The sequence below is a fragment of the Pleurodeles waltl genome, chromosome 8 (genome assembly GCF_031143425.1).
Source record: "Pleurodeles waltl isolate 20211129_DDA chromosome 8, aPleWal1.hap1.20221129, whole genome shotgun sequence".
NCBI lineage: Eukaryota > Metazoa > Chordata > Amphibia > Caudata > Salamandridae > Pleurodeles > Pleurodeles waltl.
The window spans coordinates 10,139,796-10,153,598 of record NC_090447.1 but is presented as its reverse complement, the minus strand read 5'-3'; the positions used below and the strand labels follow the sequence as shown (position 1 = coordinate 10,153,598).

The 13,803-nt window shown below is 47.1% G+C and overlaps 1 long non-coding RNA gene across 1 annotated transcript in view; it reads left to right on the top strand.

Annotated features, from left to right (window-relative positions):
* LOC138249669 (uncharacterized) overlaps positions 1 to 9,621 on the top strand; it is a 30,708-nt gene extending 21,087 nt beyond the window's left edge. The window contains exons 3-4 of the long non-coding RNA XR_011194833.1: positions 4,286 to 4,384; positions 9,390 to 9,621. This is a non-coding gene — a long non-coding RNA (uncharacterized lncRNA). The remainder of the gene's footprint in view (positions 1 to 4,285; positions 4,385 to 9,389) is intronic.
* Positions 9,622 to 13,803: the final 4,182 nt, after the last annotated feature.

The window sequence follows — 13,803 nt, the reverse complement described above, 5'->3', positions numbered from 1 at the left end:
TTTTGCCTTAGGTAGCTCAATCTTCTCCTTACATTGGTAAAACAATTGTTGGGGAATTTATAAACTAAGTGAAAAGGCATTTGTAGGAAAGTACAATCTTGCCTGGCATGCTACCCCCATAATTCACTGTATATATGTTGTTTTAGTCTATGTGTCACTGGGACCCTGCCAGGCAGGGCCCCAGTGCTCATAAGTATGTGACCTGTATGTGTTCCCTGTGTGATGCCTAACTGTCTCACTGAGGCTCTGCTAACCAGAACCTCAGCGATTATGCTCTCTCTGCTTTCCAAAATTGTCAGTAACAGGCTAGTGACTAAATTTACCAATTCACCAATTCACATTGGCATACTGGTACACCCATATAATTCCCCTGTATATGGTAATGAGGTACCCAGGGTATTGGGGTTCCAGGAGATCCCTATGGGCTGCAGCATTTCTTTTGCCACCCATAGGGAGCTCTGACAATTCTTACACAGGCCTGCCACAGCAGCCTGAGTGAAATAACGTCCACGTTATTTCACAGCCATTTACCACTGCACATAAGTAACTTATAAGTCACCTATATGTCTAAACTTCACCTGGTGAAGGTTGGGTGCAAAGTTACTTAGTGTGTGGGCACCCTGGCACTAGCCAAGGTGCCCCCACATCGTTCAGGGCAAATTCCGGGGACTTTGTGAGTGTGGGGACACCATTACACGCGTGCACTATACATAGGTCACTACCTATGAATAGCGTCACAATGGTAACTCCGAACATGGCCATGTAACATGTCTAAGATCATGGAATTGTCACCCCAATACCATTCTGGTATTGGGGGGACAATTCCATGATCCCCCGTGTCTCTAGCACAGAACCCCGGTACTGCCAAACTGCCTTTCCGGGATTTCCACTGCAGCTGCTGCTGCCAACCCCTCAGACAGGTTTCTGCCCTCCTGGGGTCCAGGCAGCCCTGGACCAGAAAGGCAGAACAAAGGATTTCCTCTGAGAGAGGGTGTTACACCCTCTCCCTTTGGAAATAGGTGTGAAGGGCAGGGGAGGAGTAGCCTCCCCCAGCCTCTGGAAATGCTTTGATGGGCACAAATGGTGCCCATCTCTGCATAAGCCAGTCTACACCCGTTCAGGGATCCCCCAGCCCTGCTCTGGCGCGAAACTGGACAAAGGAAAGGGGAGTGACCACTCCCCTGACCAGTACCTCCCAGGGGAGGTACCCAGAGCTCCTCCAGTGTGTCCCAGACCTCTGCCATCTTGGAAACAGAGGTGTTGGGGACACACTGGACTGCTCTGAGTGGCCAGTGCCAGCAGGTGACGTCAGAGGCTCCTTCTGATAGGCTCTTACCTCCTAACCTGGTAGCCAAACGTCCTTTTCTGGCTTTTTAGGGTCTCTGCTTTGGGGAATTCTTCAGATAATGAATGCAAGGGCTCACCAGAGTTCCTCTGCATCTCCCTCTTCACCTTCTAGCAAGGATCGACCGCTGACTGCTTCAGGACGCCTGCAAAACCGTAACAAAGTAGCAAGACGACTACCAGCAACATTGTAGCGCCTAATCCTGACGGCTTTCTCGACTGTTTCCTGGTGGTGCATGCTCTGGCGGTAGCCTGCCTTCACCCTGCACCAGAAGCTCCGAAGAAATCCCCCGTGGGTCGACGGAATCTTCCCCCTGCTAACGCAGGCACGAAAAGACTGCAACACTGGTTTCTGGGTCCCCTCTCACTCTGTCCAAGTGACTCCCACAGTCCAGTGACTCTTCTGTCCCAGTTTGGTGGGGGTAAGTCCTAGCCTCCCCACGCTAGACTGCAAAGCTATGTACCGCGTGATTTGCAGCTGCTCCGGCTCCTGTGCACTCTTCCAGGATTTCCTTTGTGCACAGCCAAGCCTGGGTCCCCGGCACTCCATCCTGCAGTGCACAACCTTCTGAGTTTTCCTCTGGCGTCGTGGGACTCCCTTTTGTGACTTCACGTGGACTCTGGTTCACTTTTCTTCTAAGTGCCTGTTGGGGTACTTCTGCGGGTGCTGCCTGCTTCTGTGAGGGCTCTCTAAGTTGCTGAGCGCCCCCTCTGTCTCCTCCTCCATGTGGCGACATCCTGGTCCCTGCTGGGCCAAAGAAGCACCCAAAAACCTCTACCGCAACCCTTGCAGCTAGCAAGGCTTGTTTGCGGTCTTTCTGCATGGGAACACCTCTGCAAGCTTCATCGTGACGTGGGACATCCGTCTTCCAAAGGAGAAGTCCCTTTTCCTCTTCTTTCTTGCAGAACTCCAAGCTTATTCCAACCAGTGGCAGCTTCCTTGGACCTTCAGCTGGCATCTCCTGGGTTCCTGCCCCCTCTCGACACTGTTGCGACTATTGGACTTGGTCCCCTTGTCTTACAGGTACTCAGGTCCGGAAATCCGTTGTCATTGCATTGCTGGTGTTTGTTCTTCCTGCAGAATCCCTCTATCACGACTACTGTGCTCTCTGGGGGTAGTAGGTGTACTTTACTCCTACTTTTCAGGGTCTTGGGGTGGGCTATTTTTTTAACCCTCACTGTTTTCTTACAGTCCCAGCGACCCTCTACAAGCTCACATTGGTTTGGGGTCCATTCGTGGTTCGCATACCACTTTTGGAGTATATGGTTTGTGTTGCCCATATACCTATGTGTTCCTATTGCAACCTATTGTGATTCTACACTATTTGCATTACTTTTGTTGCTATTACTTACCTAATTTTTGTTTGTGTACATATAACTTATGTATATAACTTATCTTCTTACTGAGGATACTCACTGAGATACTTTTGGCATATTGTCATAAAAAATAAAGTACCTTTATTTTTAGTATATCTGTGTATTGTGTTTTCTTATGATATTGTGCATATGACACCAGTGGTATAGTAGGAGCTTTGCATGTCTCCTAGTTCAGCCTATGCTGCTTTGCCATAGCTACCTTCTATCAGCCTAAGCTTCTAGAAACACCCACTACAAGCCAGGCCAGCCTCCTAACGCATTATTAGAAGGTTTGGCCAACATCAGTTCTCTGCCTTCAAAATGTTCATACTGCATGCAGCCTGTTGTATGAACCTACATCAAGAGGGAGGAGAACATTTTCAGGGGAATTAGATCTTTACAAATACACAGATAACAAGGAACCTATATAGCTTCAGGATACAAAGTAGGATCTGCTGCCCACTCTGATTGCTTAGAGCACCGAGTCCCAGGCTCTTCATGTTCTTTAACATGCTGGAAGGGTCTCACTGGTTTGGTGCCATAGGCCCTAAAGAACACCCTGCATCCAGGCCTTAAACAAATACCAATCTTCGAGTGCTTCGGGGGGGTTAGAGGGGAGGGAGCTGAAGACCCCTCTATTTGGTAGGTAGGATCAGCCCTCTGTCCTAGCATCTCTTTCCTGCATGGTCTCTACATTTGCGGTTGGGTGTGTAGAGAGAATTCACTATGTACTGCGAAGCCCACAGTGTAAATAAAATAAATACATATATCAAACTCGTCCCTAAACAGACCCATTTCAGAAGATCCTGAAGACCATCTTTAAGGAACCCCTCAACCTGTAAAAGCATGATTTCATTGGGTACCCCAAGTTGATTCAAAGGATGAGACCCTTCTTTTCTGCGTCTTACTTGCTGCCATGTTACCCCCCTTCCATTGAAGAGCACAGAGTTCCTCCACAGCAAGGATTGCTCTATGAAAGGGCCCACACATTCTTAGATTTCTTTGGGTATTGTTCTATTTGAATGTTTTATATAGTCAGTGTCTTTCCATTTGTTGGTGCTCCTTGGGCCCATTGCAATGGAAGAGAGGTCTATCCTGAGTGACTGCAGGGTCTACGACAATACAGGCAACCATGGGCTTATTCCAGCCCCAATGGGCCTCATAGGTGAAGGACAGTTTGAGCATGGAAGCCAGGTGTCCATCCAGGGGTCCTGTGCCAGGGCACATCCTTCTCACTTAGGTGACAATTGCCACCTCCTGATGAGGAGCTATGAGACTTCATTGTGGTTACAGGGAAATGGGCCTAGATGTTTGGACAGACTCGCAGTCCCCTTCTGTAAGGACAGATACAAGCTCAAAAGTTGAAACTGAATGCTATGCAGAGCATATACCTTTGCTTTGGGAGCACCGTCTCCAGAGTTCCTTCCACTATCTTTTGTGATTGCAATCATTTTGTATATTGCACATTAGTTGTTATAACCACTAGTGCACATAGAACCTGATTACCACCCTGTCACAACAGTTCTGGTATTCTTGCCCCCAGTTTTTAAATTTCTCATCTTGCTTCTTTCTTGTTTTAATCAAGGTGTATGTGCAATGCTGTGTTCGGAAGACATCCCATGTCCCAAGGGTCAGACGTGCAGGCCAACATCTTGTGGCGGGACATCATGCCAATGATGTGAAGGTGAGTGTTGATCAATATTCAAAACTGGACAATAATAGAACAGAAGAATGTCATCAAGTGTAGAGGTTGGCCCAGGATAGGATCCCTCCCCTCAAGTCTTTCTGTTGGTGGTGAGTGTCCTACTCTGAATTTTGCTGCTGCTTTGAGAGTTTAATTTTGCACTAACATGGAAGAATGTGACATGGTGAAATCACAGGAAACTCTTCAGTGCTTCAGTGAAAACGTACCAAAAAGTCTAGATAAATAGTGGTCAGAGGTAATATTTGCTGTCCTTGTTCCCTAGCAGGAATATAAAATGTGCTCCACCTGTGAACCCAATCTCAGACCATCCACCTCGCTCTGTCACATGAGATCTGTGAGCTTCACAAGGGGCTGGGTTAAGACACGTTGAGACTGATTTAGAGTTTGGCAGACAGGACACTTCATCACAAAGATGACGGACGACCCTGTCCTCAAAGCCCTTGCTCACCTCATCTCTGTTAGAGACAGTGGACCATAAGCATTCTGTTGTTGAGCCTCAGAGGCTCCATGGATGGACAGCCAACTCCAATATAGTAGGGGACATCAGAAGAAAAGCCATCAGACCACACGTTCTACTCAAAGCAGATGGTGTGATGTTTTTTTTGTCCATCACCATCAGGAAAAGCCTGGCAGTAGGGGACAGAAAATGACACAATGGTGATGTGTGGGGGTCATTCGTTTTTTTTTCCAAACGCAAACTTCTAGTTTGAGAATCTGTTCCTCAAAAACAAAATAATTAGGCTTGTTGGACATCAGCCATCCCCCGGTGGTTTTGTACCTTGAATGGAATCTCCATGATGGTGGTTCCTCTCAAGGTACAGAGATCACTGCGGGTAGGCATCTCTAGATTTGGCAGATGGAGTAAGGTTGGGATGGCAGAGGTAGTGTGCTCCATCACCCTGATGGATTATAAATGAGGCCCCTTTTCCCTTTGGGAACACTAAGGTTGGATGGAAAGCCTCACACAGCTTTCCAGCTCATGTACTCTCCGCATCACCATCTGCTACAAGCTCTGCGGGTACCTTCAGGAGCGGCTTAACCCGATGCTGAGGTTCACCAGGTCTGATAAGGCCCCTTGGGGCCCTTTGCGCCACAAGGGCACCGACACTCAGTCGAGGAAAGTTAAAGGAACATTAGTTAAGCATTATTATATGTTCTCTGAATATGAGTTTCTCTGTGTGCAGATGTTAGCATGCAGAGATCACAGGTGGTACCCGGGAGGTATTAGCGGGTGGTACATTCACATGCAGAAGAACTGTAAACTTGACTAATGAGTGGCATAGAAGCAAGTCCTCGTGAGGTCTTACCGCCCAAAAACTCCTCTTACCAGAGCAGATGGTAATTGTGATAAATGTAACAACCACACGTATTTTGACATATGTTATCCCCAAAAATAATTATAATCTATTCTTTTTTAAATAAAATTAATAAAATATTTATCTACGTAATAAAGATAGAAACATGCACAGTAAAAATTATAAATATATAACCAACCAGGATCCGAAATTACACAGGAGTTCAAATACAAATGTGTATTTGTGAGTGTAACAAAACACAAAAGGTATTTATAATTTCCGATGTTACTCTTATAATACCAACAGTCATGGAACATTTAAACTACACCCCCAGTGCCCACCCACCTCAAGTCATCGACACTGACTGAGTGTATCTCATTCCCTTCCAAATGATGAGCATTGACCCACCCGAGCCCAGTGAAGAAGGTTCAAGGCGCCGCCTCTATTAACAAAGGCTTCTTTCCAAAGGAGGCCTACATTGGTGAGGAGTATGAGGATGAATCCAGGGCAGTTTGTGCCAGAGGTTGCTGCGGGGTCATGGGTGTAGGATGTGCACACAACCTTTACTGGTGGCTGGTGGCGCTATTTGTGGCCGGAGAGATAAAACACTTTTTCCACTTTCAGAGCAAGGATGTGGCATTCAAGAGAGCCACGTGACCACCAGCCACCGATCTAGCAAACTCACTGAAGCGTGGGTCCTGTGTCAGGGCCTTTCCACTTACCCTCTGCTCAGCTGAATCAGCCAGGCGCATGAAATCCCGAGCGTCGCGGGGCGCTGTGTTTTGAAATATTTTATGGTTTCAAATAAATGTGCTGTAGAGCTCTTTGTGTATCCAGCAATTTCCAGACTACAATAAAATATGTCAAGATACCTCTGGTGATTAATGTACCTGCTGGAGAATCAGCGTGTTTTGTCGAGTGCAGTTTTGACTTATCATAATGTAGCAGAGAGGGTTAATGTGCCTGCTGCGAAGAGCATGTACCATCCAGGTCACAGAACTGTGCTCTCTTCATAAAGCACAGTGGATTAGTACAACCTTCGCCAACCAGTGTCACATTTTAAATCCTGACTTTGTGCTTCTCCAGGCTAAGGGGCAGATTCATGGAAAGTGGGCTGCACCGAGTGCAGCAGCGCTTTCCCTGCGCCCCTTAGCACCCGCTACCGCCACCATGTGTGCGCTGTATTTGAAATACAGCGCACCATGGCGCAGGGTAAGGGGCGATAGTGTCATTTCTCATGACTCTATTGATGTACTGTCGAGGAGCAGCGCCAAAATGTTAGCCCTCCTCCTGCAGAGCACATGGGGGCCCACTCTGAAGAATGGAAGCCCCTTATAACGCCTGCTCTGAGCAGGCGTTAATAGTGCAGTAAAAAATGGCGCAAGATTTCCTTAAGCTATTTTTCCGGCTCCCCTAACGGGGGAATGCCCCCTTTGCATACTTTATGGCTGGGGCAGGCATAATGTAGCGCAAAGGGTTATAAAGTGGCGCAATGCATGCATTTCCCCACCCTGAAAATACGGCGCAGGGATTTCGGCCTTGTTGGGCCACATTAACAGAAAAAATAATGATGTTAATGTGGCACAAGGTGGTGCTAGAGCACTATATATATCCCCCAAAGTACCCTTAAACTGAACTGCCTGCCAGCATTGTTGTCATGTAATTCTTAACCCTTGAAATCCTCTGTGTGTCATGTAACATTTTGTGTACTTATTATTCTTTCTTTCTGTATAATGTGTGTATGTTGTAAAGTGCTCTGATGCCCTACACCGGTATACTTAGCACTATAAAACAAATGGAGTAGGTGTGAGAGAAGGACTATGGGGAGGGTGGTGATGAGGGAGTCCATGGAGGAGGTCATGCGGCCTTGGGTGCAAGCAGCAGTAAATGCGCCCTGCATGGTTGATCTCTCATCTCTTTGGTGGGATATGATAAGCTCAGTCAGTGGTCAGAGGCCCCTACAATGCCCCCTCTAGACCCTGCTGGATGTCCATGCAGGTGCTCATGTCCACGCTCTGTGGCAGACTCCTCCTGCCATTGGCGCTAGGGTGTGCTCCACAGTGTGGCTGCTGCTACCACGACTGGTGTGTGGTATGTGGTTGGTGGTGCAGTCTCATCCTCTGGGAGAGGCGTTATCACTCAATGAGTTTAACACTCAGTACAGGTATCGCCGGCTGAGGGCCAGGGTGTTCCCCTCACACCAGCATTCTTGCCTTACCTTTTCTCTGGGTATTTAGCGTAGGACATCATTTGGGCCAGTATTTGTCGAATCATAGCTGTAGCAGAATCCTTGACTCAAGGCTGCGTAGGAAGAGACTGATGGTTTTTTGAGCCCTGACCTGTGAGAGGGTTTGTGTTTATTTAGAGCGGATAGTGGGAATAAAACCTTCTGACATTGGTCTTGAACTCTCGAGTCGTGCACAGTTCTGCACACCGCCACCTGGCCCAGACATCCAAACCAGGGGCAAAGGCATTACTAGGGCATCAGGGGCAGTCACGCGTTGGCCAAGAGGGGCAGGGGGTAACTTCTCCCCACCACAGCTGCTGTTTGTTTCCTCACTGCACTGGTGCCAGGACCCTCCTCACCACCCATCGCTGCTGTCAGTGCTTCTGACTACGGTGACAACAGAACCACTGACCATCACATTCCTTCAGCTGTGACAGGTCACACTATTCCAGGCCACAGAGCTATGAGAATGGCTTTGGTGCCAAGTGTTAGTATATATTGAATTAATAAACAACGGTTGTTGTGCTCTGCTCTAAACTAGACAAACAGTGCTGGTGTTGAAAAATAAGTGCTGTGCCGAGCACCGGTACCCACTGGCTCAAATGAAGCACTGCCTTACTGGGAAGGATTGTATTTGTGTTGCTTAAACCAGGGCCCTTGGCCAGAACATCCTGTTCTCACACAGTTATTTCTGTCATGCCAAGGGTACCCAACTCTCCTTGCTACAACGCTCGCCCTTTTCTAGACACAGCCACTTCTCTGCATGTCTCTGTGAGCCAAGGTGACAGCATGGACAGGATTAGTGTGGGACAGCTGCCTCCATCCTGAGTCCATACAGTGACTCTCTGTTCCCTAAGTGTGCATCCCTTGGACACTGACCAGCTGTGCCCCACACAGGGCAGGATCTACACAACAAGGAAGAGGCAGGTGAGCTTAGGAAACCTACTGACGTCAGCATCCCACCAACAGTATCCTCAGCATCTCTGTCAGATGAGAGCCTTTTATAAGAACAATATGGGAGCAGAGCACACTCAGACCTCAGTCCATTTCACATGAAGAACCACTTGCTGGAGGAAGTGCTTCCAGAGATGTCCCCAACCCAGTCCATGTAAAGCAAACCCTCATCCAGTGATCACTTTCAATGAGGAAACACACTCTGGTCCACAGGACAATTCTCTCAGACCAGTAAAAACTGGGACAGGCAGGTCATGCAAGACCTAGACAGATGCATGGAATGTGAACCTCCTGTGTTGCCATCAAACGGGTATTGCCTTATCTGTACACAGTGGCATCAACACTTCCTAAAGACAATGAAACCCATGGGAAGGTGCTAGTTTGGAATACACCTTGGGACACACCTGGGTGAGATGCTCTGGGATTCAAGTACATGACTCAATGTTTGCTCATAAATTCTCATCCTGCCACTCGTGGTCTTTTGTTAACTCTGTCCTTTTCTTTCCAGAGTGAAGGGCCACCAGACATGTCTCTTCGCCTCCAAGGATGATGCTTTCCGCCAGTCGCTGGCTCGTCCCTGATTGGCTGATCTCCACAACGACCCTCATATCTGTTCATTTTCTTCGGTCTCTTCTGTCTTTGTAACAAGAGAGGATATACCAGTGGTTGCAGTAATGTGTCATTGTGATGTTACTTGTTACTCTGATGTGGAGTGTGTATAATAAAGAGACAGCCAATAATATATGCCTCTTCCTATTTATTAAAATACAGATTTGTTCCTAGGCTGAAGGAAGCCACAGTGTGAGCAGAGGTTCATGTCCCAAGCCACCTGTCCTCAGCCAGGTCTCGACACAGATTCTTTGGTCCATTTTTGATAACGCCTCATATTAGTTCAATGTCTTTTTGTTAAGTTGTGTCTCATTGGAAGACTCATCCCGCGGTTCATCATCTAAGTTAGAGCCCCTTCTTGATACGTTGGAAGGATGACCCTTGAAGTGAGCTTTCTTTTAAGATTCTTCTTCTGTACGTGCTTTTATCTTGCGTTGTCATTTCTGTCAATGGTGCCCTGACCAGCCAGAGCTTCTGAAGCGGGTCCTTCGAGGCGCTACATACATATGGCGCCAAAGGGCTTCTGGACTCCCACACAGGAAACTGAAGTCCAACTTGGCCTTTTCCAAGACGAAAGACGAAGCCTTCACTCAGCACCATCTTCTCCTAGATGGTGGCCAAAACATAGGGTTTGATCTGGGAATCCCAACCAAAAAAGGAGCCTTGTCCATTTCCCGTCATGTCAATTCACTTTACACCAAGGGGCCTATTTACGAGTTTGTAACTCAACGCGGCGCAGCACGTCACCTTGCTGCGCCACATTACAGGGAAAGAGCAAGAATGTGCCGTATTTATTGCAACATGGCGCATTTCTGCCATTTCCTCCTGTGCTGCCGCACAATGGGCTGCGAGGAGCCAGCGCGGGCGCTCTTGCACTGTGGTGCGAGGCTGCCTGCATTGCATGCAGGATTGTTCTTGTGCAGGAAGGGGAACCTTCCTGCACAAAAACAATCCCCTGAGGCATATTCCTCTTTCTATATGTGCTGCAGAATGTGCACATAGAAACAGGAAGTAACAAGGACAAATAAAGGTATTTCTCCTAGTTACATCTCCCATGCACAGATAGTCTCCCCTGAGAAGGCGTATCTATTTGGTGCATTTCCAGGTTTACCAGCTCTGGTAAATCTGGGAATGCGTCAAAAAACCTGGCAGTTTCATGGAAACTCCCACGCAAAGCCCATGGAATGCCTTCCCGTCGTACAGTAACGTAATGTAGCAACTTGGCCTATGTGGCTTTATTCCAGAATTATAGAGCCACTCAGGGCCACCCAAAGCGGCCTTGCTCTGCTTCATAATCTCTATTTTAAGTTGTAGCACGCTTGCACCAGGGATCATAACTATGCCCCCATGTATGAGGTGGCAGTCCTGCCTGAAGGATGCATTGCAACACATTTGGGGGCATATTTATACTCCGTTTGCGCCGAATTAGCGTCATTTTTTTCAACGCAAATTCAGCGCAAAACTAACGCCATATTTATACTTTGGCGTTAGACGCGTCTAGCGCCAAAGTATGAGGAAAGAGCGTCGTTTTTTTGCGTGAACGCCTTCCTTGCGTTAATGAGATGCAAGGTAGGCGTTCCCGTCCAAAAAAATGACTGCGACACAAATGCGTCGTATTTATACTCCCGGGCAAAAATCACGCCCGGGAGTAGTCGGGGCAAAAAACCCCGCATTTGCGCCTCTTTTTAACGCCTGGGTCAGGGCAGGCGTTAAGGGACCTGTGGGCTCAAAATGAGCCCACAGCTGCCCTCCCATGCCCCCAGGGACCCCCCCTGCCACCCTTGCCCACCCCAGGAGGACACCCAAGGATGGAGGGACCCATCCCAGGGACATTCAGGTAAGTTCAGGTAAGTATAATTATTTATTTTGTTTATATTTTTTTTTGGCATAGGGGGGCCTGATTTGTGCCCCCCTACATGCCTCAATGCCCAATGACCATGCCCAGGGGACATAAGTCCCCTGGGCATGGCCATTGGGCAAGGGGGCATGACTCCTGTCTTTACTAAGACAGGAGTCATGTAAATGGCGTCTGGGCGTCGTTAAAAATGGCGCAAATCGGGTGGAGGCGATTTTTTAGCGTCAACCTGACTTGCACCATTTTTAAGACGCCCTAACGCCATTTTCCCCAACGCCGGCGCTGCCTGGTGTACGTGGGTTTTTTCCACGCACACCAGGCAGCGCCGGTCTGCTAGCGCCGGCTAACGCCATTCAATAAATACGGCGCCCGCATGGCGCTTCAGAATGGCGTTAGCCGGCGCTAAACTTTTTGACGCTAAACTGCGTTAGCGCAGTTTCGCGTCAAAAAGTATAAATACGGGCCTTGATCCCTATCTCATCCCATTGGGTTTCTCTATTGTCCCAGATTTGTGCTCCATGCTGCAGGAACCTGAAGTGGCTTGGCTCTTTCCTCCTGTCCATTCTTTCAGGAGGTCTTTGGCATTAGCTCCTCTCATTGTTGGGGTGAGACCGTTCAAATGTCCACTCCTCCACAAACGCCAAATCAAACTCAAAGAGTAAAACATCCACCCAGGTCCTTGTCCTGCCCGTTTTATCCAACAACACAGCCTGCATCAGGCTTGAAGCACGATGGAGCATCACTTCTGAGTATTGGTGGATCACAAGCAAGCATAAAACACCTGCAACATCTATCAATCAATCAGTTCTTTATTCGGGTATACAATAATAACCATAAATCACATAAATACATAGCACTTTACATACAAACAAACAAAAAAGTAAAAACTCACATATTTAAAATCTCAAAAGCTTCCCATTTCATTTACAGTTAAAATTCAAATATAAAAATATTTAATAAGTAAAATATTTTACACTATTCCGCCAACTTATAGCCCCTTTTAAGAAAGGCCCCACCGCCGCACACCAACACATCAGGGACCATACGTAACCACAGGCAGGCTGGGCGATACTGCACAAAACCTTTTTTTTCAATATGGGAAGTAAAAATCTTTGTATAAAAGGTGCATGAAAATCACAAAACATGGTAAAATGGATTAAAGACTGTAAAGACACAGACAAATTTGTATGGATTTCAAATCGTACTGGCCAAGCAGGAAGCACAGATTACTTCTAATTACTACTAATTGAAAGCGGCCACAACTGACCTTTCCCAAACATTTTGTACGGTCAAAAGATACATTTCTGGACCCACCTGCAACTTTGGCATTGAGAAATCCCTCACCATTGGTTTCCTTAATTCCCCTGCTTCCCTTCTTGCTTCTAGCATTTTAAAAAAGTTTTCCTTTACCCAACTTTTATCGATATGTGTTAAACGGTGTGGGGCATTTAACATTTCAGGGTGGCCAAGGGATGAAGTGGTCTCCTTTATATTTGCCAGCCAAGGGATATTCAAAGCTCGATCACATGCCAGACAATCACGCAGCATTTCCCTATTTAGGGAGGCACAATCATTTGACCGAATGGAAATCCACTGCAGATGAGCCGCAAACTTAATATCATCTTCCGCACACTCCAGATTCAATTACTCATGAAGGCAAAATCCGGAAATATTTTGTCCCAAGCCCAGTAACCTTCTGCAGAAGCGATTTTCCTCTATCTGGGGAGCCAAACTACCCGAATAGACCTAGAGTGATGCCCCATACATAAAAACCGGAAGGCATTTTCATCAACACCTCAAGCAGAGGCTTTATAGGCTTATTTCCTACTCTTGCAGCAAACTCAGAAGTAGCTCCTACAGCGGCATTTAATCATGCACATCGCCTCAAGATGCAGGGCTTCCAAGTTCTTTGTCATCAAAGTAATCCCTAGATATGGAAACTCTTGCAAACGGCTGATGATTTGATCTTTCATCTTCAAAGCACCCCCTTTGCTCAGTGGCTAGCCACAGACCATAAAGTGTGACTTGCTGCTGTTAACCTCTAAATCTAAATCAGACATAAAATTGTCATATGCTTTAATCACCTAGCAGAGACCACTCATAGTATGGGCCATAAGTACCTCATCATCCGCGCATATCAGGGTCGGGATACTCTTACCATTTATTTCAGGAACATCTTTACAACTTTTCACCCAAAAATTGTGCAAGCCATTTGTATATAAGAAAAACCAAGGTGGGGGCCAAAACATACCCCTGTTTCACGCCTCTTTTATTTTAAAAGAATTCTGTGCATTCCCCAGGACTCCCATATCTCCCGGATGTGCTAATCCCCGACTGTAAATACCAGAGCAATTCCACAATTTGGGGCTCCATGCCCATCGAGGTTAGACGCTCCCATAACTTGCTGTGATTTACTTTGTGAAATGCACAGCTGAGGGCCATAAAAACAAGATACACT